Below are 27,088 nucleotides of genomic sequence, written 5' to 3'. Positions count from 1 at the left end.
TGGTTTTTGTTTTTTATTTGTTTTTTACATTCACCTTGATACCCCATGGATGCTAAACAGCATTATGCTGTGACCTTGTGATAGCTTTAATATTCCTCGTGGAAACATTTTCATTAAGCTAACTATTGTCTACTGGTTTTTGGTCAGCAGCCCAGCAGAATACACCATAATAAGAAAGATGAGAAACTCAACAGACAATGATGCCACACGTGAATTATATAAAAATTATGTTACATTGGCATTTGTTTTAATGATATTTGTTTCCCAAGTATGCCATTTCTCCAGTCCTTTTGTGAGTTGTCATTCAGAACTGTTTTAATTTAATACAAGACATCATGCAGTGTGACATCATGCAGTGTATCTGCACACCACTTCATAATTCGAAGTGGTATGACAACTAGTCCTCGAACTTATGTTGTGTCAAGTATCGTTTTAGTTTCACTAGTAGAGCTCATTAAACATTAACACTTTACCCCAGGAATATTCACCTTACATGCTGTTTAGACATTAGTACTAGCGATATTCCCCTTTACCTTCAATAAGTCATTCCACCTAAAATGAGAAATGCACAAATAATTAATTTGAGTACCCAGTACAACTGTGGCGAGGGCACGCCCGTGTGCTCAGCTTGCCCCCACACTATAAACTTAACGAACTTAGCCTGAATGTCTTTCAGTTACTCAGACTGCAACATAGGCATTTCTCCCACACCAACATGGCAGCCGCGCCAGCATGCGTGCGGCCATGTTTGTACCCAAACGTTGCCTTAGCAACGCCACGAATTGCGGTTTCAGCCCACAGTTCGTGTAAGAAGAAGCAGGCCTTGCTTTACAGCGCTCGCAAGAGGTAAGATTAAATGGCACAATCCTTTCTATATAGTAGCCAAATGCTTATGAGACCAGCTTTATGCTGACAGTGATCATAGTAAGGTCTGCCCCTAACACGTAGCACTCGTTTTTTTACAGTGCACGCGAGAGAGCAAACTGAAGATTTGTTCATTCCCGCTTTGGGACTGATGCAACTAACAGGTTAGTGATCAACGCGGTGCACAGATAGACTAAGCAATATTAAAAAGCACGGCTCTCATGTTCACTATTTGATTATATATCAGTTCACATACGTTAGTACAAATGCACAACAACACAATGGTTCGCATCAGAAAGAGGACGTAATCACATTTAGCTGCACGAACTGTAAAAATCACGATCTCACTCTAATGAATGGTGTTACCTGCAATATATAGGACTTGTTAAATCACCTTATAAGCATGAGAATGGTGCACATTAAGCAGCACATTATTGACCACTACAGGTTAAGTAATTGTTGAACTATGGTGAATACTCAAAGCAAGTGAACTTAGTATACTTTCTCTTTCTTTTCCCTTGTCGATGTGTAAATGTCTGTTTCAACTGTGGGCACCCTGTCTAATTGGATAATTGTGTTTCTTATTCTTGTTTCTGCAATTATGGTATTGAATCTGTTAGGGAGAATTCTCTGTTTATGCCGAATTTCCTAACCTAGTGAGTCCCCCAGCAGCTTTGCTGGATTTTTGGAGTTTGTTTTTTTTCCATCCTGCCAAGAGTGAGACTCTTTTCTCCCACTCTTGGACATGAATGTGGTTAATTCCTTTGAATGTCAATGTGTTCTATGGGCTATGGGGTCTTTCACTCCATAGAGTCTCCTGTGTTTTGCTATGTGTGTTACAAAGCACCCTCTGTTTCGTAACACCGGGGCGTCCTTGACGACCCCCACCATAGACTCCATACCCGGGGTCTGACTACTGTCTCCCCTGGAATGTAAAGTCACCATTGGCTTTACTAGACCTAAATTTACTAACAGAACTAGTACAAACCATCCTATTGTGGACGTACTGGTAGGGGTAATTTGATTACCCCTGGCTCTGTTATTCGAAGGGGCACTTACCCGTCCCCCCTCGTCGAGTTTTGGCTGGTGGCAGTGGAAACTACTTGTTATATTCGACCCCGAATATAACTCTTTGGGATTCGTCCCATTGTTGGAGGTTAATACTTTTTCTCGTTAGTCTCTAACATACCACCGGTTTATTGGTCTTAAACAAATCTATCGGTTGGTATTTTCTGCCAGAACTCGGTTTTTAAAATGGCGTCTGTGTTCATCTCTGTGACTCCTAAACCAAAGGTTGAGCCCTTTGTTCCACTTTTGGTGGGCTTCTGCACAGAGGCCCTCCAAAGTGGTGCCATTCTGTCTGGGTACCCCAGGGGGTGTGGGAGGGGGTTTAGCCACCCTGGACTAAGTTACCTTGCCAACTCAAGTCGCACTCTGGTGTGATTGGCCCAAGTGGTGAGCCACCCCTCTCACCACTTAGCGTGTTTTGATTGACAGCTAGGCTGAATGAATGGGGGTTTTCTGCATAAAAGCAGGGCTTTTGGGACTGGATCTTCAGAAGTCGCCACAGGACCTAAGAATCCGACGAGGGTAAAGCTGAGCCGACCTGCAACGACGACACCTCCGGTGGAGCCCTGCTGAACCGACTCACCACTTCCCGACGACAGAGGAGATCTCCCTGCCGGAGAGTCTTCTTCCCCTGACTGGTGGGCACAACCAGTCCCCCTTGCTTTTTCTTCGCTTCCAGGGTGTAGTGGTCAAATTGCCCGTGCTGAGCACCCCGGCAACCGGATAGCCACTAGCCCATACCGCGACCAAAAGGTGGTGCCTTGTGACGGAGCACTCCGCGGCTGGTCTCTTCCCTGGTGGTGAAACGATCTTCAACTTTCCTTCGACGACGAGATCATCTCTTCTCTTGGCAAAGCCCCGACTTGCATCCACCACCAGGAACAACTGCCCCCGCCGAAGCTGTCTCTCCACATACAAGGTACCGTGTCCGCCTGGCTTCCCTCGTGACGGGTAGCGTGAGGTGTCTTAATCCTCGCCCCCCCATTTGGGTCGCCTCCAAGCTTTCTTAACTTTCTGTTCTGAACTGGTCCAATCTTTCTATAACAATTTGCGACACAGACTCGAAGTGCACTTCCACTGTGATACTTTTTGGAACATATCGCCTTGCCTCTCTCCAAGCGGACATGGCCTCTGAACTTCGCGATCTACAGTAGACCCTGCCTTACTTGCCTTACATTTGTTCGTAAAAGTGTTGGTACCGAGTTGATTTCATACCCTGCCTTTTCTCTCCCATCCTAACGAATATTAGAGTGCCATCTAGGTTAAAGCATTCACCTCTGTCTGCAAATAAGTGGTGCCGTTGAACCTAGACTTGTCGAACTATTGTTAGGGGGATTGATTTACTTATAGTAATTGCAATTGAAGTTGTTTGCCATATTAGTGCCAGAGTGTTTTTCATAGATGTGTTGTTATAAATAAATACCTATATATCTTTACACCCAAGCTCTGTTCCGTGTTTGCTTGTTCGACTGTGTAAATTGCCCTATTTTGTATACTCCACATACTGCCTAACTTTTCTTGAGAGAGGTCTGACTGCTCAGCCACAGCTACCAGGTGAATCTGTGTGGTACAGACAGCTACCAAGCGGGTTTACTGCCAACACCTGTAAGCCTAAATCTTTTGCAGTGGTCCCAGAGGGAACTGCACAGGTTTTCCGCTTAACACTGGTGTACAGCGGTGGGATTTGTATCGAGTATACAGTTTAGAGTGCGTTTCAACACTTTAGGATAACTAACCACAAAGCTTAGCACTAAAAAGCAACTTTCAAAAACATGTCTACTATGGAAGTTTACAGTCAAGAGTCCTCGTCAGGTGAAAATACTGAGAGTTTGAGAGCTCTCTGTAGACAAGAGAAACTTCCTGTAAGAGGCAAGAAAGTAGAATTGATCGCGAGATTGCTGGAAAACCAAAGTCTGGGTACTGGTTCAGAGGAACCAACTTCTCCAGCAAATGTACAAAACAGTGATGGTATTGATCTGAAGTCTTGATAATGAGTCAGAAGAGGAAAATGAGGTTAGCCACTCTGAGCCTCTGTCTGCCTTACCTACTGTACCTACGGGGCCCATACCAGGTCCCACATGTAACCCTGCTTATTTTGAACTTGAAAAAATGAAGCTCGAATTAGAATACAAACGATTTTTGGCTCAATCTGAAAGAAACCAAGAGCTAGAGTTCAGACGGATGAATGCCCAGGCTGAGCAGAAGCAAGCTGAGTTAAGGCTCAGAGAAATAGAACTTAATCACGAGTTAGAGATGAAAAAGTTGTCTGTGGAAAATGCTTCTCTCTCCTCTGGTTCCTCTAGAAGCTCCAGTCCCAAAAGACCCCGGATGCCGAAGGAATTAGTGGGTATGTATGAACCGAGATTGGATGTTTTGGATTGGTTAAAACTGAGTACAATCATGGGCTCCAGAACATCACCGGGAATGATTTACTTCCCTGGTTGTTCTCTAGGCTTCCCCCTGTTGCGACTGATGTGGTAATGGAGTTGGGGGGAGGTGGATAAGAAGGATTACGAAAGTGTGAAACTAGCTTTGATAGCTAGATTCGGGAAGACCCCTTCCCAGTATCTTAAGAGGTTTAGAACCCTCAAAAAGCATGATGGCACCCCTTGGGCTACCTGGGTGAGTGAAGGGTTGGATTAAGGGTTACAAAGTGAACACTTATGAGGGTATGAAGAATCTTTTTATGTTGGAGTCTATTTATGATGCCTGTTCTCCTAAGCTCAGACAGCACTTGGCTGATTCGAAGGAATTGGATTCCAGGAAGCTAGCTAAGGCTGCTGACTTGTGGGTTGCCAACAGGGCTACTCATAAGGATTCTGGGGCAAGTCAGAAAAAGGATGAGGGAAAACAGCCTAGGAAAGACTCAAAAGAGAATTCGAATAACTCAAATTCCAAAGAGGACCCCAAAAAAAACCAGAAGGGTAAGCCACAAGGAAAACCGCAGCAGAATAGTGTGCCTTCTGGTGCCAAACCGGAAGGAGGCCAGAACAAGCCACCATTCCAGAAAGTATTCGGTAAATGCTTTGTTTGTGGCTCGACTGACCACGTGAAAGGAGATCCCAGATGTAAGGGTAAACCTTCAGGGGTCCAGCTTGTCTCCTTAGCCTTCGCTCCAGAGGATGAAGTCCAAATGGCAAGTGGAAACTTTCTATTGCTGGCTGATGAACCCATTGGAGTCTCAGCCAGTGTTTCTTTAGTGTCTCTGGGGTTGTGGGAACAACAGAATTTAGATGTCTATAATTCTATCCCTGATAATACTAAAGAGTATAAGGACAGTGTCCAGGTGAATGGTCAGGAGACTCCTGCCATTAGGGACACTTTGTCCAGCATAACTGTGGTGGATACATCATTTTTTCAGGCTGAGGATGTTGCTAAGGCACCCAAACGCCTCACCAAGTTAGCTGGAGAGCCTGTGCAGATGCTTCCCCAATTACCAGTTCTCATCCAGTGTAACGACATGACTGTGAAGATACCTGTCAGCATACAGAGTGAGGTTCCAGGACGCGTTCTGTTGGGTAACGATTTGAAAACTCTCGGAGTTGTGTCGCATACTCCCAGACCTCCTAGTAAACAGTTACAGGAGCTAACCAGACCTGCAAGGGAGAGAACCATGCGAGGTACTCTCCAGGAGATGATGAACAAAGAAATCACTCCTGCTCTGCTGGAATTGTCATCTGCTGTCTCCAAGAAATCAGAAGCGAAAGGACACCTAAGACTTCTATACCAAAACCAGCAGCCAGCATTTCAGTGCAGCCAACAGCCAACAAAGTTGTCCAAAGTTACACCCGTAACTCCACCTGCAGCTGCGGCTGAGAGGGAGGTACAACCTTGTGTGGTAGAATTAGACTCTGAAGAAGAGCTAATGGAAGGCCAGGAACTCATTGGAGATGTGGATCCTGTTGACCATCCTGAGCTGCAGTCGTTACTGGCAGAAGGTGGACCCAACAGGGCAGACTTCAGTAAGGGACAGAGGGAATGTCCAACTCTGGAAGGTCTTCGCCACCAGGCAGAAGCTCAGGCTGAAGGGCAAGAGCCTGGGAAATACAGGTTGCACTGGGAAGATGGCCTCTTCTACAGTGAACCGACCGAGTCTGCACCTGGAGACTACAAACAACTTGTAGTACCCCAAGAGAACAGACCACAGTTCTTGCAGTTAGCCCACGAGATTCCTTTGGCTGGTCACTTGAGTTTCAAGAAGACTAAGGAAAGGCTATCTCTCTACTTTTATTGGCCAAAGATGGGGGCCGAAGTAGAAAAACACTGCAGGAGCTGCCACAACTGCCAGACCTCTGGTAAGGTTGGCGCCAAGAATGTGGCACCTTTAGTGCCTCTCCCAGTTGTGGGAGTCCCATTTAAGAGAGTAGGGATTGACAGTGTTGGTCTCCTTGATCCTCCAACCTCCTCAGGCAACAGGTTTATACTTGTTGTAGTAGACCATGCTACTAGGTATCCTGAGGCAATTCCTATGAGGAATGTTACAGCTCCGGCTGTGGCTAAGGCCCTCCTTGGTATTTTTACCAGGGTCGGGTTTCCTAAGGAAGTAATCTCTGACAGGGGGTCAAACTCTATGTCCCACTACATGAAAGCCATGTGGAAAACCTGTGGAGTTACTTACAAGTTCTCAACAGCCTACCACCCCCAAACCAATGGGTTGGTAGAACGGTTCAACCGAACCATGAAGAGCATGATAGGTGCTTTAGAAGAACCCCTTAAACGAAAGTGGGACCTTCTACTGCCATGCCTTCTCTTTGCTTATAGAGAAGTCCCTCAGGAGGGAGTAGGTTATTCTTCCTTTGAGCTCCTCTATGGTCATCCCGTCAGAGGTCCATTGACCCTGATTAAGGAGGGGTTGGAGAGTGCTCCTTCCCCCAAGCCAGTCAGAGTGACTGACTACGTGATAGGTCTCCGGAGGAGAATGTCGCACATGATGACAGAAGCAAGCGATAACTTGAAGGCTGGACAAGCATTGGTCAAGCACTGGCATGATCAAAAGGCTAACATGGTTGAGTTCACTCAAGACCAGCTAGTTCTCGTTATGATCCCAACAAGGCAGAGGGCCTTGAAAGACAAATGGATGGGACCCTTCAGAGTTGTGGGTAAACTTGGAGAGGTCAACTATCTGGTGGACTTGGGCAATCCCAAGGAGGCTCCGACAGTCTTCCACACCAACCGACTCAAAGCATATGTCTCGAGACCTAATGTAGGAGCGTTGCTTCTAGCATCATCCGAGGAAGAAGAAGAGAGTGAAGCTCTTCCGGATCTCCTCAGAGGCTTACCTTTAGATGAAAAAATTGAAGGAGTAAATCTCTCTTCAAATCTGACACCTGAGCAACAAGAAGAGTGCAAATCTATGTTGAATCAGTTTGCCTCTCTGTTCTCACTTTTACCAGGCTTGACCCCTTGGGGCCAGCATGACATACTCACTGGTGACTGTCTGCCAGTCTAAAGCAGAGGATACCGAATGTCAGAAAACGTACAAACCCACATCAAAGGTGAGGTCAGCAAGATGCTTGATCTCGGGGTAATAGAGCCCTCTACTACTCCATGGTCAAGCCCAGTTGTGTTAGTACCAAAGGCCGGATCTAAAGAACTTAGATCCTGCATGGATTATAGAGCTCTTAATGCAGTCACCAAGACTGATGCCCACCCTTTGCCAAGAACAGATGAGTTGGTGGATAAACTTGGCGCCGCCAAGTTCCTCAGCACATTTGACTTGAGGTCAGGTTATTGGCAAATAGCCCTGACAGACCATGCCAAGGAGAAAACTGCATTTTCTACCCCCGTTGGCTTATACCAGTTTAAGGTAATGCCTTTCGGATTGAAGAATGCACCTGCTACATTTAAACGGATGGTAAACCAGGTTCTGAATGGGATGGAGGACTTCTGCATGGCATACTTGGATGACATAGCAGTGTTCAGCAATTCCTGGGAAGAACATGTAGCCCACCTAAGAGATGTTTTGCAGGCTCTTGGACGAGCCAATCTGACCATAAAGGCGAGTAAATGCCAAATTGGACAGAGTAAGCTAGTCTATTTTGGACATGAGGTAGGAGGTGGAGAAATAAGGCCTTTGATCAGTAAGATTGAAGCTGTGCAAAATTGGACAACACCTACTACTCAGACCCAGGTGAGAGCCTTCTTAGGACTCACTGGGTATTACAGGAATTTCATTGAGAACTATGGGACCATAGCTTCTCCACTGAATGTCATTTCCTCGCCCAAATTTCCTAAAAAGGTTAGATGGAACGAGGAGTGCAATCAGACTTTTGAAAACCTGAAAAAGGCTCTTTGCCAAGCCTCAGTACTCAGAGCTCCTGATAACCGCCAAACTTTAATTGTGCAGACAGATGCTTCAAATGTAGGAATAGGTGCCGTACTCAGTCAACTGGATGGGAAAGGTAGGGAGCACCCTGTTTGCTTCATCAGCCGCAAACTGAAGGATCCTGAAACAAGGTGGGCAACAATCGAAAAAGAGTGCTTTGCTATAGTGCGGGCTCTGAAGAAGTTTAGGCCATACTTGTATGGTTCTACTTTTGTCATTCAGACTGACCACCAACCCTTGAGATGGTTAATGCAAATGAAAGGGGAAACCCCAAAACTACTGAGATGGTTGATCTGCCTACAAGGGTTTGATTTTACCATTGAGCACAGGTCAGGGTGTCACCACCAAAATGCTGATGGTCTCTCTAGGATGTATGTCATCGACTAGAGGTATGAGATTCATTTCCTAACCTAGTGAGTCCCCCAGCAGCTTTGCTGGATTTCTGGATTTTGTTTTTTTCCATCCTGCCAAGAGTGAGACTCTTTTCTCCCACTCTTGGACATGAATGTGGTTAATTCCTTTGAATGTCAATGTGTTCTATGGGCTATGGGGTCTTTTACTCCATAGGGTCTCCTGTGTTTTGCTATGTGTGTTACAATGCACCCTCCGTGCCGTAATACCAGGGCGGCCGAGAGGACCCCCACCATAGACTCCATACCCGGGGTCTGACTACTGTCTCCCCGGGCATGTAAAGTCACCATTGGCTTTACTAGACCTAAATTTACTAACAGAACTAGTACAAACCATCCTATTGTGGACGTACTGGTAAGGGTAATTCGATTACCCCTGGGTCTGTTATTCGAGGGGGCACTGACCCGTCCCCCCTCGTCGAGTTTTGGCTGGTGGCAGTGGAAACTACTTGTTATATTCGACCCCGAATATAACTCTATGGGATTCGTCCCATTGTTGGAGGTTAATACTTTTTCTCGTTAGTCTCTAACATACAACCGGTTTATTGGTCTTAAACAAATCTATCGGTTGGTATTTTCTGCCAGAACTCGGTTTTTAAAATGACGTCTGTGTTCGTCTCTGTGACTCCTAAACCAAAGGTTGAGCCCTTTGTTCCACTTTTGGCGGGCTTCTGCACAGTGGCCCTCCAAAGTGGTGCCATTCTGTCTGGGTACCCAAGGGGTGTGGGAGGGGGTTTAGGCACCCTGGACTGAGTTGCCTTGCCAACTCAAGTCACACTCTGGTGTGATTGGCCCAAGTGGTGAGCCACCCCGCTCACCACTTAGCGTGTTTTGATTGACAGCTAGGCTGAATGAATGGGAGTTTTCTGCATAAAAGCAGGGCTTTTGGGACTGGATCTTCAGAAGTCCCACAGGACCTAAGAATCCGACGAGGGTAAAGCTGAGCCGACCTGCAACGACGACACCTCCGGTGGAGCCCTGCTGAACCGACTCACCACTTCCCGACGTCAGAGGAGATCTCCCCGCCGGAGAGTCTTCTTCCCCTGACTAGTGGGCACAACCAGTCCCCCTTGCGTTTTCTTCGCTTCCAGGGCGTAGTGATCGAATTGCCAGTGCTGAGCACCCCGGCAACCGGATAGCCACTAGCCCATACCGCGACCAAAAGGTGGTACCTTGTGACTGAGCACTCCGCGGCTGGTCTCTTCCCTGGTGGTACAACGATCTTCAACTTTCCTTCGACGACGAGATAATCTCTTCTCTTGGCAAAGCCCCGACTTGCATCCACCGCCAGGAACAACTGCCCCCGCCGGAGCTGTCTCTCCACATACAAGGTACCGTGTCCGCCTGGCTTCCCTCGGGACTGGTAGCGTGAGGTGTCTTAATCCTCGCCCTCCATTTGGGTCGCCTACAAGCTTTCTTAACTTTCTGTTCTGAACTGGCCCAATCTTTCTATAACAATTTGCGACACAGACTCGAAGTGCACTTCCACTGTGATACTTTTTGGAACATATCGCCTTGCCTCTCTCCGAGTGGGCCTGGCATCTGAACTTCGCGATCTACAGTAGACCCTGTCTTACTTGCCTTGCATTTGTTTGTAAAAGTGTTGGTACCAAGTTGATTTCATACCCTGCCTTTTCTCTCCCATCCTAACGAATATTAGAGTGCCATCTAGGTTAAAGCATTAACCTCTGTCTGCAAATAAGTGGTGCCGTTGAACCTAGACTTGTCGAACTATTGTTAGGGGGATTGATTTACTTATAGTAATTGAAGTTGTTTGCCGTATTAGTGCCAGAGTGTTTTTCATAGATGTGTTGTTATAAATAAATACCTATATATCTTTACATCCAAGCTCTGTTCCGTGTTTGCTTGTTCTACTGTGTAATTTGCCCTATTTTGTATACTCCACATACTGCCTAACTTTTCTTGAGAGAGGTCTGACTGCTCAGCCACAGCTACCAGGTGAATCTGTGTGGTACAGACAGCTACCAAGCGGGTTTACTGCCAACACCTGTAAGCCTAAATCTTTTGCAGTGGTCCCAGAGGAACTGCACATGTTTTCTGCTTAACAGAATCATCGTTTGTAATTTGAAATGGATCGACGAATGGTGTTATACCAATTGAAATGAATTGGCACTTGATGTCACTACAGTACCAGTAGTGCATATTTAACCCGGCTCTGAGGAAGGAATTGTTCCGAAATGCATTAGCCATAGGGTTATTGTTTGCCCTAGTCTCAGCACTAGCCTAATTGATGAAGTGAACCAATTACTATAATGTTTTTTTGAAAATATACAATTTTTGGATGAATAAAAATATTTGATACAAGTTAAAGTTTGCTCTAAATCAATAACAGGACACAAGACAATTGTTCAACCCAAAGTGGGTATTAAGGGTGTGCGGCCCACACCGAAGTCTGATTAGCCTAGGTCTTTCTTTTTTCCAGTTTACTTCAGTGCGCTACCCGGTGGCACTTAATAGTGGGCTGCACCCTACTAATTATTAGCAAATTAAAGCTAAAAAATACAATACCAAAGAAGAAAAGAATATGAACAAGCTGTGCACTCTCGCCAACTCATTTTTGCCATCTCTCATAACTTAACCCAGCTTCTGACTTACTGGATGTACTTGATCCCCTCACCACCTCCCCCTGCACTTGCCCGCCCCCCTCTCCTGCACCTGTCTGAGCACTTGCACGATCTGAATGTACCATGCCTTGAAGATCGTCTTTCTGTTGTTCCCTTGTCACCCCTCCTTGCATGGTTGTGCCGCAAAACACTTGTGTATAGGCACATTACAAAAGAACAATAAATAAATATATACATCATGAGCATGAGGTGGCCTAGTTTGCTGTGACCAGTCTAGTTACATTTTCTCACTGTGGCATGGCATTTCTTTTACTGGGTTTCAAGGATATAGCAAACATGATGGTTATTGTGTGGGAAGACTTACCTATATTGTGAAAGCAAGCGTCCCCAAACAGCACGATCCTCCCCGCAATGAGAGACAATGAAGGACTCTCCCAAAATGGGAATAAGGCCAAGACAGAGTGCGGGTGAGCGTAAATGGGAGTTTATCAATCAGAATTAGGCATGCAAAGAACTCTGCAAACTCCGAGAGCGCTCTGTCTGACAATAGCAAAGACAGGCGTATATATTTACAAAAAACGTCATCAAAACCTACATACTATAGGGGGCACAAGTTCATTGGGATTGGGTGGCGACGACTAACTATAGGTGCTGCTGCGGCGTGGTTGGTCTTGGCTGAAGGACGTCACTGGTCACCCTCGTGGGTTGGGCTGGGCCTGGCAGGTCGGCTTGAGTTCGTCCGGGCGGTGTTGGTGTGCCAATGCTGCCTGTGGCAGAGATGAATGCCTTTTCTGACTTACTTGCCCTCGGCCATGCACACCGCAGTCATTCAGTCATTTACAGTGTTATTCTCTTTAGTAAATCTTCCAATAGGTTATTTTATAGGTTAATGCAACACAGGAGGAATGCACCTTGTGAGGGGTCTGGAGGTAATATATCGAGGCCTGGTTACCCGTGTCCTGTTGACCGGGGCCATAGGTCGAGGGGCTAAGCTTTGGGGCCAGGGACGGGCGGTACAGATCTTCCTGTCTTGTTAGAAGTTGTTATGGATGTTCCACTGCGTGTTGTCAAAGTGTTGGGTGTCCTGATTGCACAGGGCCATAAGTCTAAGATGGTCCGGTGGGTTGTGGGGTTTACGAGGGGGCGCTTGAGTTTAGACAAAGGTTTACTGCTGGGTTGTAAATAATGCAGGTGGCTGGCCGCGGCCTTGGGTGCTGCAGTGGGGGCTACAAATCTTTGAAGTGGCTCCAGTCTAGTCTGGGGAGGTGGGGTAGTGCAGAGCGGGCCTCTGTTCTCATGTCTTGGCAGCCTTCGCAGGGTGGGAGGGGGAATGGCCTTGTACGCATTCACAAAGGTATCTCCCTCGTGTGTTGCCGAATGTAGGTAAAGACATCACAAACATTTGAACACTTTCTATAATACTTATTCAAAATCACTTTAAAACATGCATTTAACTTTGCTGGATGTGTCTCAATTATACCCAGTCCGAGCACCATATTTGTATATTATGTTCTAGCAGTTACAGTATTTTAGTTACATGCATATACATTCGCAGTAAATGAGGTAGTAGTTGGGTCGGTGGAGTACATAGAAAACGACCCGCCACTGCACGTGACGGTGGTGGCACATAAGGGGCTTAGACATACACACATGATAAGTGCATTCTCGCGCATCCTTTACATGAGTTGATAGTATAGTTGCATTCGCTTTCTCGTGTACTCTAGCAGCATTAGCGTGGTTATGGCACAAAACCATGGGAGGTAGATTGCCCAGTGATCCACGCAACAAACAGATCCCTGGAGCGTTCCTTTATTATTAACATTCACCTGTAATGGTGTGAGCTCGCCATTGCTTATATCATGGGAGCATGCTCTCTCATTTTAATACATTCTACAGGCGTTTGTAATATAGGAGATTTTGTAGAAGAAAGCATACTTTGCAAGAGGTCTTGACATTAATATATACATATATATAAAGACTGTCTGCCATCAGATGACCATTTTACCGTTCTTCTCATTGTTCAGGCCTGCTGGCCGGGTCATGCTGATAGTGATAGTACACTGCGGGAGGTGAACTGTTACAATGTTAGCGTATTGCGCTAGCTCATGTCCGTCTTGTTCGTGGGAACGTGCTCGCAGCGGATCTGCCAGGGTGCTGCGGCAACAGGGATGTGACTCTCCAAGGGTGGGGGCCGCGCTACAGTGCGCTGAGCTCACACCACCTTTACCGGGCAAAAAATGGTTTTCGGGCCTAGCTAAATTTGTGTGGCAATCAATACGTGTGGGCACTCGGTACGTGTGGGCAATGTCTCCAGCGGGTGAGCCCTCCACCACCTGGGCCCGGGTGGCACGAGGGAACGCCCGATGAGCCATAGCCCTCACCTGGGGAGGAAACGCAGACAAGAGGGGTCTCCTGGACCAGTCCTCCCCTACATTTCCCCCCTTTCGTTACTTAAGTAACGAATTCTTTAAATCCTCTATCCTCCTACATTCTGCTTTGTCCATCACTGCCTTATTCCATGCAGGAGTTCCTTTGATAGGCATCCATGCTCTGCACACCCCCCTTAAGCTCTCACCTCTCCTGGCGTACTCATCTGGAGTACACGTGAGATATATACACCCACCATCTCCCTCCAAATCTACCCAAACTTCCTCGTACCATTCTAGTATGCGGGGCTCTTTGATGGTGGTGTGCCACAGCTTATCTACAATATCCTTGTCGTGGTACATGGGCACCAGTTGGTACCTGGGTGTGTTGTCTACCCCTGTTTGTACTTGTGCTTCTTGCATCGTTTTTATTGTACCGTGTGAGTTGCCCATTGTCACCATCATCATTGCACCATTTGGTACTGCGCTAGCACAGACTCGAAGACCCACCTGGCACAGGCAGAAAATCAAAAGGAAGAACACCACAGCTGGCATCAAAAATTTCACAGTTGTTCCAAGCCATGAGGGGACCCAGGAAAAGATGTTATCGAACCATGTACTATCTTCTGCTCCGCCTTCCATCTTCATTTTTTCTCCTAGGTTGTGGACTGCTTCGATCACATGGGACAGGGAGCCGTTCTCTGCGTCTTCAGAAGGTACGAAAGTGCAGCAGGCACTTCCTATTTTTCGGCAAACACCGCCGTCAACAGGTCCAGGACATACCTGTTTTGCATGGTCATCAGTCGCAAGGCTCTTAGTTCGACCTTTATTATGTTAAAACCTTCTTCAGTGTCGTTTGCCAGCTGAATTAGTTCCCAACGGGTTATCTGGAGCCATTTTGCGTTAGCCCTTGCTTGAACACTTGATACGAGCGAGGCAAAAAATGTTTCTGCTGAGCTGAATAATCGATATTTGTCTGGGATCTGAGCCAATAGTTCTGATGACGCCTTTGATATGTAGTTTGATGCTCGTCTGTTGCGGGTCAGCACCTCTCCCTCGCTTCCAGAAGACAGGACATAGATTTGTGACTCTGAAGTTGGTTGAGCCACACTTTGCTGCATGCGCTCCTGTGTCCTTTTGCTCCCATCGATGTGGCTTTTGGGTATCACCATTAGGGCTGAGTGCAGTGTGGCCATTGAGCAGCTGCCACTCCATGACGGGGGGAGGTGTAGGTATGCCTGGTTGCCGCATACCCAGTATGTGTCCATGAGGGCCGCAGTCCCTTTTCTTAGATCTGGGATGGTGAGGGTCTTGTTACAGCTCTTGTTTGTTCCCATGGGGGTTCTCCCTTCTCCTTTAAAACACAGTTCATAGTCTATTTCACTCTGCAGCTTGAAAGGCTTTTCGATGGGTGTAACCCAAGTTAATTTTGAAATGTGTTCCTTCCATACGGGTGTGCACGTTTCTTCTATCCATTGCAATTTCTCCGGTGCCACACCCCTCAGTGCTTCAGCTTTACACATTACTTCTTCGTTCTTCCACTTGTTATCAGAAAAAAGTGTCCCTTCAATTACGAAAAACGGTTCTTCCAGACATACAACCCCTGACGGTTTTGGGTAGCACGTTTTCTCGTTCTGCAGCATTTGAAAAGTCACTTCATGTGCCTGGAAGGTGTTCTTAATTCTGCATAACGTGAGATGAAGGAGACACTGGGCATCTACAATTGGCAACTCTTTGGGTAACAGTACTTTTGTGTACCTGATGCGTGAGGGATGAGGGAGCAAACATAACAGCTCTCGTTTGTTGTTTGTTTAGCTGTGGCACTCATGTCTGCATACCACTTATTTGTTTGGTGGGGGTGTCGTGGGTCTTCCATCTTATCTAGACCTAGCCCATAGTACTCATCATACTTCCTCCTCCCTGCTTCCCTCCTCTTCCGTTTGTTGTTCTTATTCCTCATATACTTCCCAACTTCCTGGGCAAGGGACAAACTAGACCCCCCTTTCTCATTCCCGCCCCCCTTCACCCAGTCATCATATAATATTTCATGTGTTGCTTTCATTCTTTGATTGTCTATGGCCATGGGGGCAGGTTGGCTGGTGGGGGTGTTATACAACCAGGATATGGCAGAGGGGTTTCGGTCGTTTAAGCTGTGAGCATTGTAATTAGACATCTCAGGTGGGGACAGTGTGTTATTTTGTCTTTTCCCCTTTGGGCCTCCATCTTGTGAGATGACAACATTGGATGGCGTAGTATAGTAGCCCCACACAAGTTTATTTCCGTCCCATACCAAGAAATCACCTTCCCTTGTATTGGCATTGACACTTGCAGTTGTATTGGCCCCACTAGTTGTGTTGTTCCCTCCCCCCTCGTTCATCTCGATAGAGATGAACGCTATGAACCAGTATGTAACCAGACCAAACATTAACGTAAAAAACAATATAATGCACGCAGATAGTCCACATTCATACGAATATATGCATTTCACAGTTAACCACTCTCTAATTCTAGTAAATCTATCCGTTGCAGGCTGCCCGTTAGATGCCATGGAAGCTCCTGTTTTAAGATATAAAAGTGCATTAAGTGCATGCATGTAAACATTTTGCTAGCACCATCAGTGCCAATATATACTTGACGGGGAATGGAAGCGGGTGGGGATACGGGGATGGGTATTCACAGACAAGGGTTTATACAGGCCATAATTTGGTCATTTCATTAAGTATATACAAACCAACAAGTCCAGTACCAACACACACACACACAAATTCGTATTCAGACATTCTGCTCAGTTGCACCGTTTGCTGTTGTCTGTGCCTCCTCATCTACCTCCTCTTGTACGTTGCTATATGCCTTTCGGACGTCAGTCAAGTGCACCCAGTACCTCAAGCCTTTGACCTTTACTGCCGTGGGCGTGCAAAATATTACTTCGTATGGGCCATGGAATCGTGGTGCATTCCACCGACGCATAAAGCTTCTGACATAAAGCCAGTCGCCTGGCATTAGCTGTAGCTGTTGCCCTGGCTCCGTGACAGCGCCTGTTACATTTCCCTCTTCTCTAGTGAAGGGTGGGGACAGTTGCTTTGATATCGCGCGCGCTGCCCTTGTCAATTTCCTTAAGTAATCTGTGAACTCATCTCCTAATATCGCGGCGCTTCTGTGAGCGTCTGAGTGTTCGCGCAGTGGCGAGTGTGCTGTGTTCATCCGTCTCCCAGTCACGATCTCGTGCGGGGACAAATGGTGGTCTTTGCTTGGCTGATTTCGTAGTTCAAATAACGCAAGGGGTGGCAGTAAATCCAATTCTTCTTTAATGAGAAGCATAGTTTTGATAACCTGCCCTTCAACAGTCCGTTCATCTTTTCCACTACGCCATTACTTTGAGGATGATAAATTGAACATAATTTATGTTTTATTCCCAATAATGTAGTGACTTCCTTAAAAAGCTCATTCACAAAATGAGTGCCGTTGTCTGAGCGAATCACGTCACAAATTCCCCAGCGCGGGAACACTTCCCTTACTAGGAACTTGGCGGCGCTCTTGGCATCAGGTCGTGCGCAAGGTCCTGCTTCCACCCACCTCGAAAATGGGCACACAACCACGATCATGTATCGTGCGCCATTACACCTTTCCCCCATGTCTGCGTAATCTATATGCAGTTCCTTGAATGGGCCAATGGGTTTAGGAATTGTTCCCCGGAGAGTGCGTAATGTCATTCCTGAATTGTATATTTGGCATGTTGTACATTCCATTGCCAATCGAGCCACATGCTCCTGGAGACAGGGCACGAACCATTCTTCCTGTATTTCTGCTGCGATGTGCTGTTTGGTGTTATGTGCAGGAAAGTCTAGCTGTTGAAATGCAATCTCTAATAGCTGTATTGGCATTACCACTTTCCCCGAGTTATTTTGCCGCCACAGCAGGTCTGTTCCTGACTTGCTGCACCCTCGCTTTGTCCACAATAATTTTTCCTCTGCACTGGCTCCTTCCTGTAATTCTATTATTTGTGGTATGGGCATCATATTATATCCCTCTGGGGGCTCTTTGTTTGTCTTGTCCTTAAGCATGTATTCACCTGTGTCATTTTTCTGAAAATAGGAAGCCTCCTTGGCGGCAGCGTCCGCTGCCGCGTTCCCTAAAGACACAACATCTGTGTTGGATGTATGTGCTTGGCACTTTACTATTGCTACTGCTGTAGGGTTTTGCAGGGCCTCAATTAACTCCTTCAACAATTCTGCATGCTGTACTGGTGTTCCGTCTGCCCGCCTAAATCCCCTACGCCCCCATCTTGCTAGGCCTCCATGTACTGTAGTTGTCATGTAAGCTGAGTCTGTGTATATTGTCACTGCACAACCCTTTGCTGCATGTAGTGCTTCTATGAGCGCAATCAGTTCTGCTGCCTGTGCGGAGTAATGTGATGGGAGGCGATATTGTACCAGTGTTTCATACTCACCGTCTTCTAACCTTACTACTGCCATGCCAACGTGTTTTTCTCCCGTGTCCACGTCAATTGATGCGGACCCATCCACAAAATACACTTCCCCCTCGCTTAGAGCGTTCTCACACACCACTGTGTCCTCCCCTCTCTCTCCTGTGTAGGTTGCGCAATCGTGGTTCTGCATGTCTTCCAGTGTGCACGCTTCGGTGATGAATGTGGCGGGGTTCACTGTCTTGCATCTCACTATGTGGATGTTGGCACTGGACAATATAATCTCGTAGGCGGTCGCCCGCTGTGTGGTCAGTGTGCTTTTTGATCTCTCGAGTATTGCAAATAATGAATGTTCCACAAACAATGTCACAGGGCAACCCATTACTATTGTGGCACTTTTTTCAATCGCGAACGCGGCTGCAGCGAGTGATTGCTCGCACGCGAAATGGCCCTGCATCACGGCATCTAAAGTACCACTATAGTAAGCCAGTGGCTTGTGTCCTAAGGACGTTTTTTGAGTCAGCACTGCTGTCATGAGAGTTTCTTTGCAGTGTGAAAATAGGTAAAATTTGCGTCCATAATCAGGGTTTGCGAGTACTGGGGCGCTTGAAATTAAATCTTTTAATGTTTGGAAAGAGGAGCTCATCTCTTCCGTCCATTCCATCTTCCTGTTCTCCTGTTGGGCCACCTTTAATGCATGTAATAGGGGCCTGGTGTATGCCGCATAATCTAGTATCCATGCTCGGCAGTAATTGCACATTCCCAGGAATTTTTGCATGTCCTTTACTGTTGTGGGTTCTCCTACTGATCTTATGGCTTCTACTCTGTCTGGTATTATTCTTTTCCCATCTCTTGAAATCAGCTGTCCCAGGTACAGGACCTCTGTCAAACAGTACTGTAGCTTTCCCTTGTCCACTTTGTACCCTTTGTTGGCCAGCAAAGTCAATAATGTTATGGAATCTGTTCTGCATTTTTCTTCGTTTTGCGCGCAGACTAGTAAATCGTCTACGTACTGAATAATGGTGCTCTCAACTGATAGGTTTCCTAGGTCTTCATGTAATACGCGGTTGAATATGCTCGGGCTCTCGCAGTATCCCTGTGGTAATCTGCAATGTTCGTATCTTTTACCCCCCAGTGTGAAGTCGGTGAGGTATCTACTCTCTTCAGCCAGGGGTATAGAGAAAAATGCGTTCTTCAAGTCTACTACTGTGAAATGTGATGCCTCTTTCGGGATGCTGCATAGAATTGATGCAGGGTTCGGGACTAGAGGGAACTCCTTCTGAATTACATCATTGAGGGGGTGTAAGTCCTGTATCATCCTCCAAGACCCCCCTTTTGCTTTTTTGATTGGATAAATACAGGTGTTACATGGGGAGCTTGAAGGCACTATTATCCCTTGTGCTAGTAGGGCATTTATTGTTTCTTTTATCCCTTCTTCAGCTTCACGAGACAAAGGATACTGTTTAACTCGCGGTAAAATTGCTCCTTGCTTTAGTTTTATTACCACAGGTTGTACTCCATGCAACAGTCCCACATCATGGGGGCCTGTTGTCCATAAGTTGTTTGGTACGAGCCTCATGTCGTCATCAAAAAATGACGGTGGTGCTCCCACCACTGTCATCAATTGGACGGGGGACTCCCTTGCTTGTATTAAAATATCACAGGGCATCGCTATTTCCATTACTATCTCACCATCTCCGTCCGTATCTGAAAAGAGATCCTCATCTGTTACCTCTCGTAGGGCGATGTTGGCGTTTGTGCACAGCACTGTGCGCCACTCACACCCTTCCTCGTCCACTCCAATCACAGAGATCCTTTTTGCTGACACTTGTACAGCGTGCAAGTCTAATGATATCACTGATCCCGGTGCTGTGTTGGGACACACTATGGGGCGGAAGAGGAACTCCGCCGGGATCCTCCAGTCCATGCCTCCTAGCTCGGGAATTATGAGGGCCAGAGTCTTCAGCCCTTTGATAAACATTTCCTCGTTTTGTGGTAGCCCTCGTATTTCCTGTGTGGTTGTGTAGGCTTGCACTACCAACATCGCACGCAAGGGGCATATCCCGGGTGTAGAATACACTATCCCTCTCTCGGTAAATGATATGGTCATGTTAAGTTTGCTTAGGAGATCCCTCCCTAATAAATTTATGGGTGAATGCTCATAATACAGTAAGGGTGCCTTTACAGTTTTACCCCCCACCGTTATATCCAAAGCTTCTGTATAAGGAACTTCAATTACAGCCCCAGAGAACCCCTGCGTCTCTAACTTCCTGTTAGATAACGGGAATCGGCCCTCTCTGACACATGATTTCTCCGCTCCCGAATCAACCATGAATATAAACTGCTTCTCTCCTATCTGCGCCCCTACCAATGGTTCCTCTGCTGCATTGTAGGTGGTGGATAGAACTGGACACGCAAGTGTTCTCTGTGGGCTGTCCTATGCGGGGTATCTCATCGCCCCTCCCTCATTAAAAACACTCCCTGAAACCACTGACATGCCACTGTAAGGCGATGGCGCGGGGGCCCCGTTTGCTGTTGTCGCGAAAGGGTTACCTGGCGTGTATTGCATACTGTCATTGTTTTGTGGGTGGTTCTGTGTCCTATACTGGGGTCCCTGTTGCTGGCCCGTGGTACCCTGGCCGGGGTTTCTTAGTTGCTGCTGTCCCATTGGAAGACCATATGGGCTCCCTGGGTGTGGATGACCATAATTCTCCTCCTCGTGGAACCCATTATTTTGTCTACTTCTACACTCCCTGGAGTAATGCCCCCATCGTCCACAGTTCCAACAACTCCCCTGGGGGCCCCTGGGACCCTGCCATCCATTTCCTCCCATTCCCCCGTACCCTTGTCCGCCTCCTCTCCGGCCCCTGTACCCACCTCGTCCCCCTCGAGGGGTCCACTCTTGCCACTGCGGACCTCCACCTTGTTCCTGCTCAGTCCACTGCCGCTGTGCTGTTCCCGCCCAATTAGTTGCCACCCTTCCTTGGAGTGCTATCAGCCCCTCCTCCTCATCATCTCCCTCCTTACTGTGTGGGAGCGCGGCTACTGCTGCTGCAACCTTCACTATTTTTGTCTGTACTAACTTCGCCTCGTCTGCCAATCTTTTCTGTGCCACCTCCTTCTCCCTCTCCTTAATTCGTTTACAATGGTGTACTATTATGCTCTGAATTTCTGGCCATCCCTTTGCTTCAATACCTGCTATCTTGTCAAGCGCCTTCTGCACTTCCTTTGGGAGCCCTCTCTTTATAATAAAATAAAATAAAGATGTCGATTGATACCAGGGCGTGCCAGTTTCTGCTCTCCACATCTCTTGGACCCGAAAAATGTAATCCATAGCTTCCTCCCCGTCATTCATTGTACACTGCATCACTGACTGTAAGTCCAGTGTGTCTGGGAATGTTTCGCGTAAGGCATCCCACACCCTGGCACGCACTGTGTTAAAGGATGCCCCATCATGGCGGTCACAGTCTAACGTTACTCCCGGGAAACCGGCTTTTACCCATACTCTTTCAGCCTGATCGCCCACTTCTGACACAAGTAGACTTTTCACATCTCCTATAGCTAGGGGTACCCCAGCAGTATGTTTCTCAAAGGCATATATCCACTTACTTGCCCCTCCTGATAACGGGGGCAATAGCTTTAATAAATTGGCTTTATCCATCTCCGCCCATGGGATATAGTTAGGCCTCCCTCCTCCCCTGTGTATCAACGGGAGCTGTAGCTTCCCTTTCGTCGTCCCATCCGGGCCCGTTTTGGCTGCTGATGTTCCCAGCGGTGCCATTTTCCCCACTCTGTTCCTTAATCGCCCTGTCCATTCATCGTCCAGTGTCCTCATTGAACACGTACCTTCCTCCCCCTCGCTTCCCCCTCCCATCGCCATACTCATCCTGTCGCTTTCTTCTAACTCGTCCCTTATATCACACAGCAATTCCTCTCTAATTCCCCCAAGCCTTTCTTCATTTACAACATCTCCCTCTCGGGACCCTACTTCTATTATTCGCGTTGGTTCTTCCTCAATCCTGAACAGGATCTCGCCCTTTTTCCACCCCTCTTCGGGCTTTCTATGTTCACCTGGTGTTCTGGACGTACGCCCTGATCTAGTTGCATCTAGTGCTGTTCGTTCGCATATGTCTTTTATCCTTGAGAGCTCGTCTTTTGCTATCGACAGTCTTGACTCTAAATCATCTGTGAGCTTCTCTATATCTACCCTTTGTGTGCCTGCCTGGGCTCGCTCCCTCGTGCTTTCATATGGCGGAGGTGCCGTGGGCCGGTGGGGTGTAGTATCTTTTGGGGGAGGTATGTAAGCGGGGTCACTGTACCCCTCTGCGGGCACAGGCTTCTTTAATATCGGGTACAGACTTATTACCTCTACTGGTGGCGCTACACTTGGCACTTCTTTGACATCTCTCTGTATTAGTAGTGGATTGTCTGTGGTGGACGGGAAATCAGGATTTAATGCTGGTGTTTTAGGCGGTGGTACTTCTTCAAATAACCTCCAAAGGTCTAATATTTCCCTCCTATTCTGCAGCTGCTTTCCTTTGTATTTTAGAAAAATGCATGTGGCCACCGTATCCAGAACACTTATCAAATGACCCTCCCTCGGGCCAAATCTGAGGTAACCCCTCCCCCTTTAGCTCGGTCACCCATTGGTCGTGATATTTTTTAATCCGCTCCACGTATCCCGGGAGATTCTTACAAATATGTGATAAGGGTGTTTCAGCCCCCATCTCTGCGCCCTCCTAGTGTTGGTGTGTCTCCGTGTGTTTGCAACTACAATGTAAATGCAGTATCAATATTATTCTTTATATTTTACTTCACATTCAATGTTGGCTCCCTTTGGGCTCTCCTCCTCCCTGACTGCGCAATACAAAACTGGCCGTACACAATGTCTATTCTGTTCTCTTTGTGGGGCACATACAAGAGCAACCCATCCTTTATTTTGACAATGTCGGCCTGGAAATCAAAAAGGTACTCACTCACTTCACTATGGTGACGTTGTCTCAGAAGGAAAAAGAAACTTTTATCCGGCCACACTTACCATGACCATTTAATTATTACTCATTTATAACCACTTCACACATTCACAACATCAAAATCTCTTCTAGCACATCCGAGGTGCACACACCTCTTGGCACCACTCAATTCACCATTCAGGCTGCCCTCCCTTTCCTCCCTAGCCGGCTGTCCCTGTTCGTCTTATTTGAAGATCTAGATGCGCATATATATAGATATTAACCTGCTTTTCCCCCTTCTAGTAGGACTCTTTTTCTCTTACTGTCTCCTTAAGTTTGTGCTAATCACAGTCCTATATTCTCCCCCCTACCCTTAAAGAAAAGAAAGGAAAAGAGTAATAGCGGTCACTAATGTACTCTCAGTGTCCCCTTTTGCTGAACACTTTTATTTTATACTCCACTTCTTCATATATTCCCAGTACTAGTCAAGATAGCACTATGCGGCGCCGCCTTCCACCCCCTTTCGGAGCTAGGTTCCCGTCACTTTTATCTCTTATTCACCTCGTAATCCTAATGGCCATATGCGAAGAAAAAGCAAGAAAAGTTCAAGATGATCCTTAGTAGATCTGCGTACCCCCCTCTTCGTTACCTGTCCTACACTTCTCTCCCCGCTCACCTTACAATCGCTCGCACTTAGTACTCACGTGCCCGTCTTGAACCGATAGTCTCCGAAACTGGGTCCGTCCAGGCAGTGTCGCCGTCAGCTCAACAGTCAGCCCCGGCTCCGGCGAGCGGTACTCAAAGGGGATTTTTCAACCGGGATCCCGTACCCCCTCTCTATTGAGTGCGCACTTCTTAGTGTACCGGTCGCCATTGGCGGGCAGCCTCCCGGAGCCGGCTCACCGTGCGTATCCCTTTTCGACCGGAGATTCTCGTGCCAAAAGGGGACGGTTATAAGGAGTTGGGAAGAAATAAAAATCACGCTATCGGGGTCACCACTGAAAGCAAGCGTCCCCAAACAGCACGATCCTCCCCGCAATGAGAGACAATGAAGGACTCTCCCAAAATGGGAATAAGGCCAAGACAGAGTGCGGGTGAGCGTAAATGGGAGTTTATCAATCAGAATTGGGCATGCAAAGAACTCTGCAAACTCCGAGAGCGCTCTGTCTGACAATAGCAAAGACAGGCGTATATATTTACAAAAAACGTCATCAAAACCTACATACTATAGGGGGCACAAGTTCATTGGGATTGGGTGGCGACGACTAACTATAGGTGCTGCTGCGGCGTGGTTGGTCTTGGCTGAAGGACGTCACTGGTCACCCTCGTGGGTTGGGCTGGGCCTGGCAGGTCGGCTTGAGTTCGTCCGGGCGGTGTTGGTGTGCCAATGCTGCCTGTGGCAGAGATGAATGCCTTTTCTGACTTACTTGCCCTCGGCCATGCACACCGCAGTCATTCAGTCATTTACAGTGTTATTCTCTTTAGTAAATCTTCCAATAGGTTATTTTATAGGTTAATGCAACACAGGAGGAATGCACCTTGTGAGGGGTCTGGAGGTAATATATCGAGGCCTGGTTACCCGTGTCCTGTTGACCGGGGCCATAGGTCGAGGGGCTAAGCTTTGGGGCCAGGGACGGGCGGTACAGATCTTCCTGTCTTGTTAGAAGTTGTTATGGATGTTCCGCTGCGTGTTGTCAAAGTGTTGGGTGTCCTGATTGCACAGGGCCATAAGTCTAAGATGGTCCGGTGGGTTGTGGGGTTTACGAGGGGGCGCTTGAGTTTAGACAAAGGTTTACTGCTGGGTTGTAAATAATGCAGGTGGCTGGCCGCGGCCTTGGGTGCTGCAGTGGGGGCTACAAATCTTTTAAGTGGCTCCAGTCTAGTCGGGGGAGGTGGGGTAGCGCAGAGCGGGCCTCTGTTCTCATGTCTTGGCAGCCTTCGCAGGGTGGGAGGGGGAATGGCCTTGTACGCATTCACAAAGGTATCTCCCTCGTGTGTTGCCGAATGTAGGTAAAGACATCACAAACATTTGAACACTTTCTATAATACTTATTCAAAATCACTTTAAAACATGCATTTAACTTTGCTGGATGTGTCTCGATTATACCCAGTCCGAGCACCATATTTGTATATTATGTTCTAGCAGTTACAGTATTTTAGTTACATGCATATACATTCGCAGTAAATGAGGTAGTAGTTGGGTCGGTGGAGTACATAGAAAACGACCCGCCACTGCACGTGACGGTGGTGGCACATAAGGGGCTTAGACATACACACATGATAAGTGCATTCTCGCGCATCCTTTACATGAGTTCATAGTATAGTTGCATTCGCTTTCTCGTGTACTCTAGCAGCATTAGCGTGGTTATGGCACAAAACCATGGGAGGTAGATTGCCCAGTGATCCACGCAACAAACAGATCCCTGGAGCGTTCCTTTATTATTAACATTCACCTGTAATGGTGTGAGCTCGCCATTGCTTATATCATGGGAGCATGCTCTCTCATTTTAATACATTCTACAGGCGTTTGTAATATAGGAGATTTTGTAGAAGAAAGCATACTTTGCAAGAGGTCTTGACATTAATATATACATATATATAAAGACTGTCTGCCATCAGATGACCATTTTACCGTTCTTCTCATTGTTCAGGCCTGCTGGCCAGGTCATGCTGATAGTGATAGTACACTGCGGGAGGTGAACTGTTACAATGTTAGCGTATTGCGCTAGCTCATGTCCGTCTTGTTCGTGGGAACGTGCTCGCAGCGGATCTGCCAGGGTGCTGCGGCAACAGGGATGTGACTCTCCAAGGGTGGGGGCCGCGCTACAGTGCGCTGAGCTCACACCACCTTTACCGGGCAAAAAATGGTTTTCGGGCCTAGCTAAATTTGTGTGGCAATCAATACGTGTGGGCACTCGGTACGTGTGGGCAATGTCTCCAGCGGGTGAGCCCTCCACCACCTGGGCCCGGGTGGCACGAGGGAACGCCCGATGAGCCATAGCCCTCACCTGGGGAGGAAACGCAGACAAGAGGGGTCTCCTGGACCAGTCCTCCCCTACAATTGCTGTAGACATTTCAGTTACATTTTCTTACTGTGGAACTGGCATGACATCTCTTACTAGGCATCAATGTTAAAGAAACATAAGGGTTTTTATGAAACTAGACTGCCCAACATTGCTGCAGCAAGTCTGGTTACGTTGTGTTCCTTTGGCATGGAATTTTTTAGTGGATGGATATATTTTCTAACTGTAGCATGCCATGTTTTGTACTGGCAAAGCCAACAGGAGCTTGTGCCTATATGTTAAAACTGGCATGTACTGGTGCAGCCTGCTTGAAAATGTTTTTTCTACTGGCATATATTGTGAGCAAAGTGATCATGAGAATGAGTTTTGAAAATGCTCCTGTGCACGGTTGGTGGCTTCCAGCTATTGGATTTATTTTGTGTGTTAACATACACAACGAAATAAAAACTATGTGGATTTTGACCCATTTCTTCACAGAAAGTATGCTATTGAATGCTCTATTTCAACTCATTATTATTACATTTGTCTCGGTGGTCGCTCTGCGCTTTCCCTATTTCAAATGACTTCTAAAAAATGGCACAATGCTGCGGTTTTGGTGTTCGCGTGGGTTGCACATATTCTCTCAGAAAGTTGCTGAACTTGAGTTTGTTAGTCAATTACATGTTGACTAGGTTTGCATTTTAGGCGTCCAACACGGAAACAATTAATTACAATTTGAACACCTCAACTCGATCGCACTGGCTTTGACATCTGTGCGAGCCTTCTGATGCAGGTTCGAATCCCAGCAGGGGCCAAACTCTGCCTTTCGTCCTTCCAATGTCGATAAATGAGCACCATACACCGTGGGTAATAACAAGCAGCGCTCAGATACCTCAGGGTTCGCAGCGCTATATAAATGCTAAATTATTATTATCACTACTACTCATGTTAATGGGACGATGTTACTTCAGGATTAAGGAAATTAAAAAGATCCACTAATTTTATTATCCGCCAAGTAAAATAACTTTCGAAATCCAGTCTATTTTGGTACCCTTACAGGCAACGGGAAATGCATTGAAATGTGTTCATAAAA

General features: G+C 47.0%; 1 long non-coding RNA gene across 1 annotated transcript in view; it reads left to right on the top strand.

Moving 5' to 3' along the window:
* Window positions 1-778: 778 nt before the first annotated feature.
* LOC138453229 (uncharacterized) overlaps window positions 779-27,088 on the top strand; it is a 32,738-nt gene continuing 6,428 nt past the window's right edge. The window contains exons 1-2 of the long non-coding RNA XR_011260379.1: window positions 779-846; window positions 966-1,028. This is a non-coding gene — a long non-coding RNA (uncharacterized lncRNA). The remainder of the gene's footprint in view (window positions 847-965; window positions 1,029-27,088) is intronic.

This window comes from Ambystoma mexicanum, chromosome 4p, assembly GCF_040938575.1.
Source record: "Ambystoma mexicanum isolate Mex_15411 chromosome 4p, UKY_AmexF1_1, whole genome shotgun sequence".
NCBI lineage: Eukaryota > Metazoa > Chordata > Amphibia > Caudata > Ambystomatidae > Ambystoma > Ambystoma mexicanum.
Note: the sequence above shows the minus strand (reverse complement) of the source record. Positions and strands in the feature narration are given on the sequence as shown.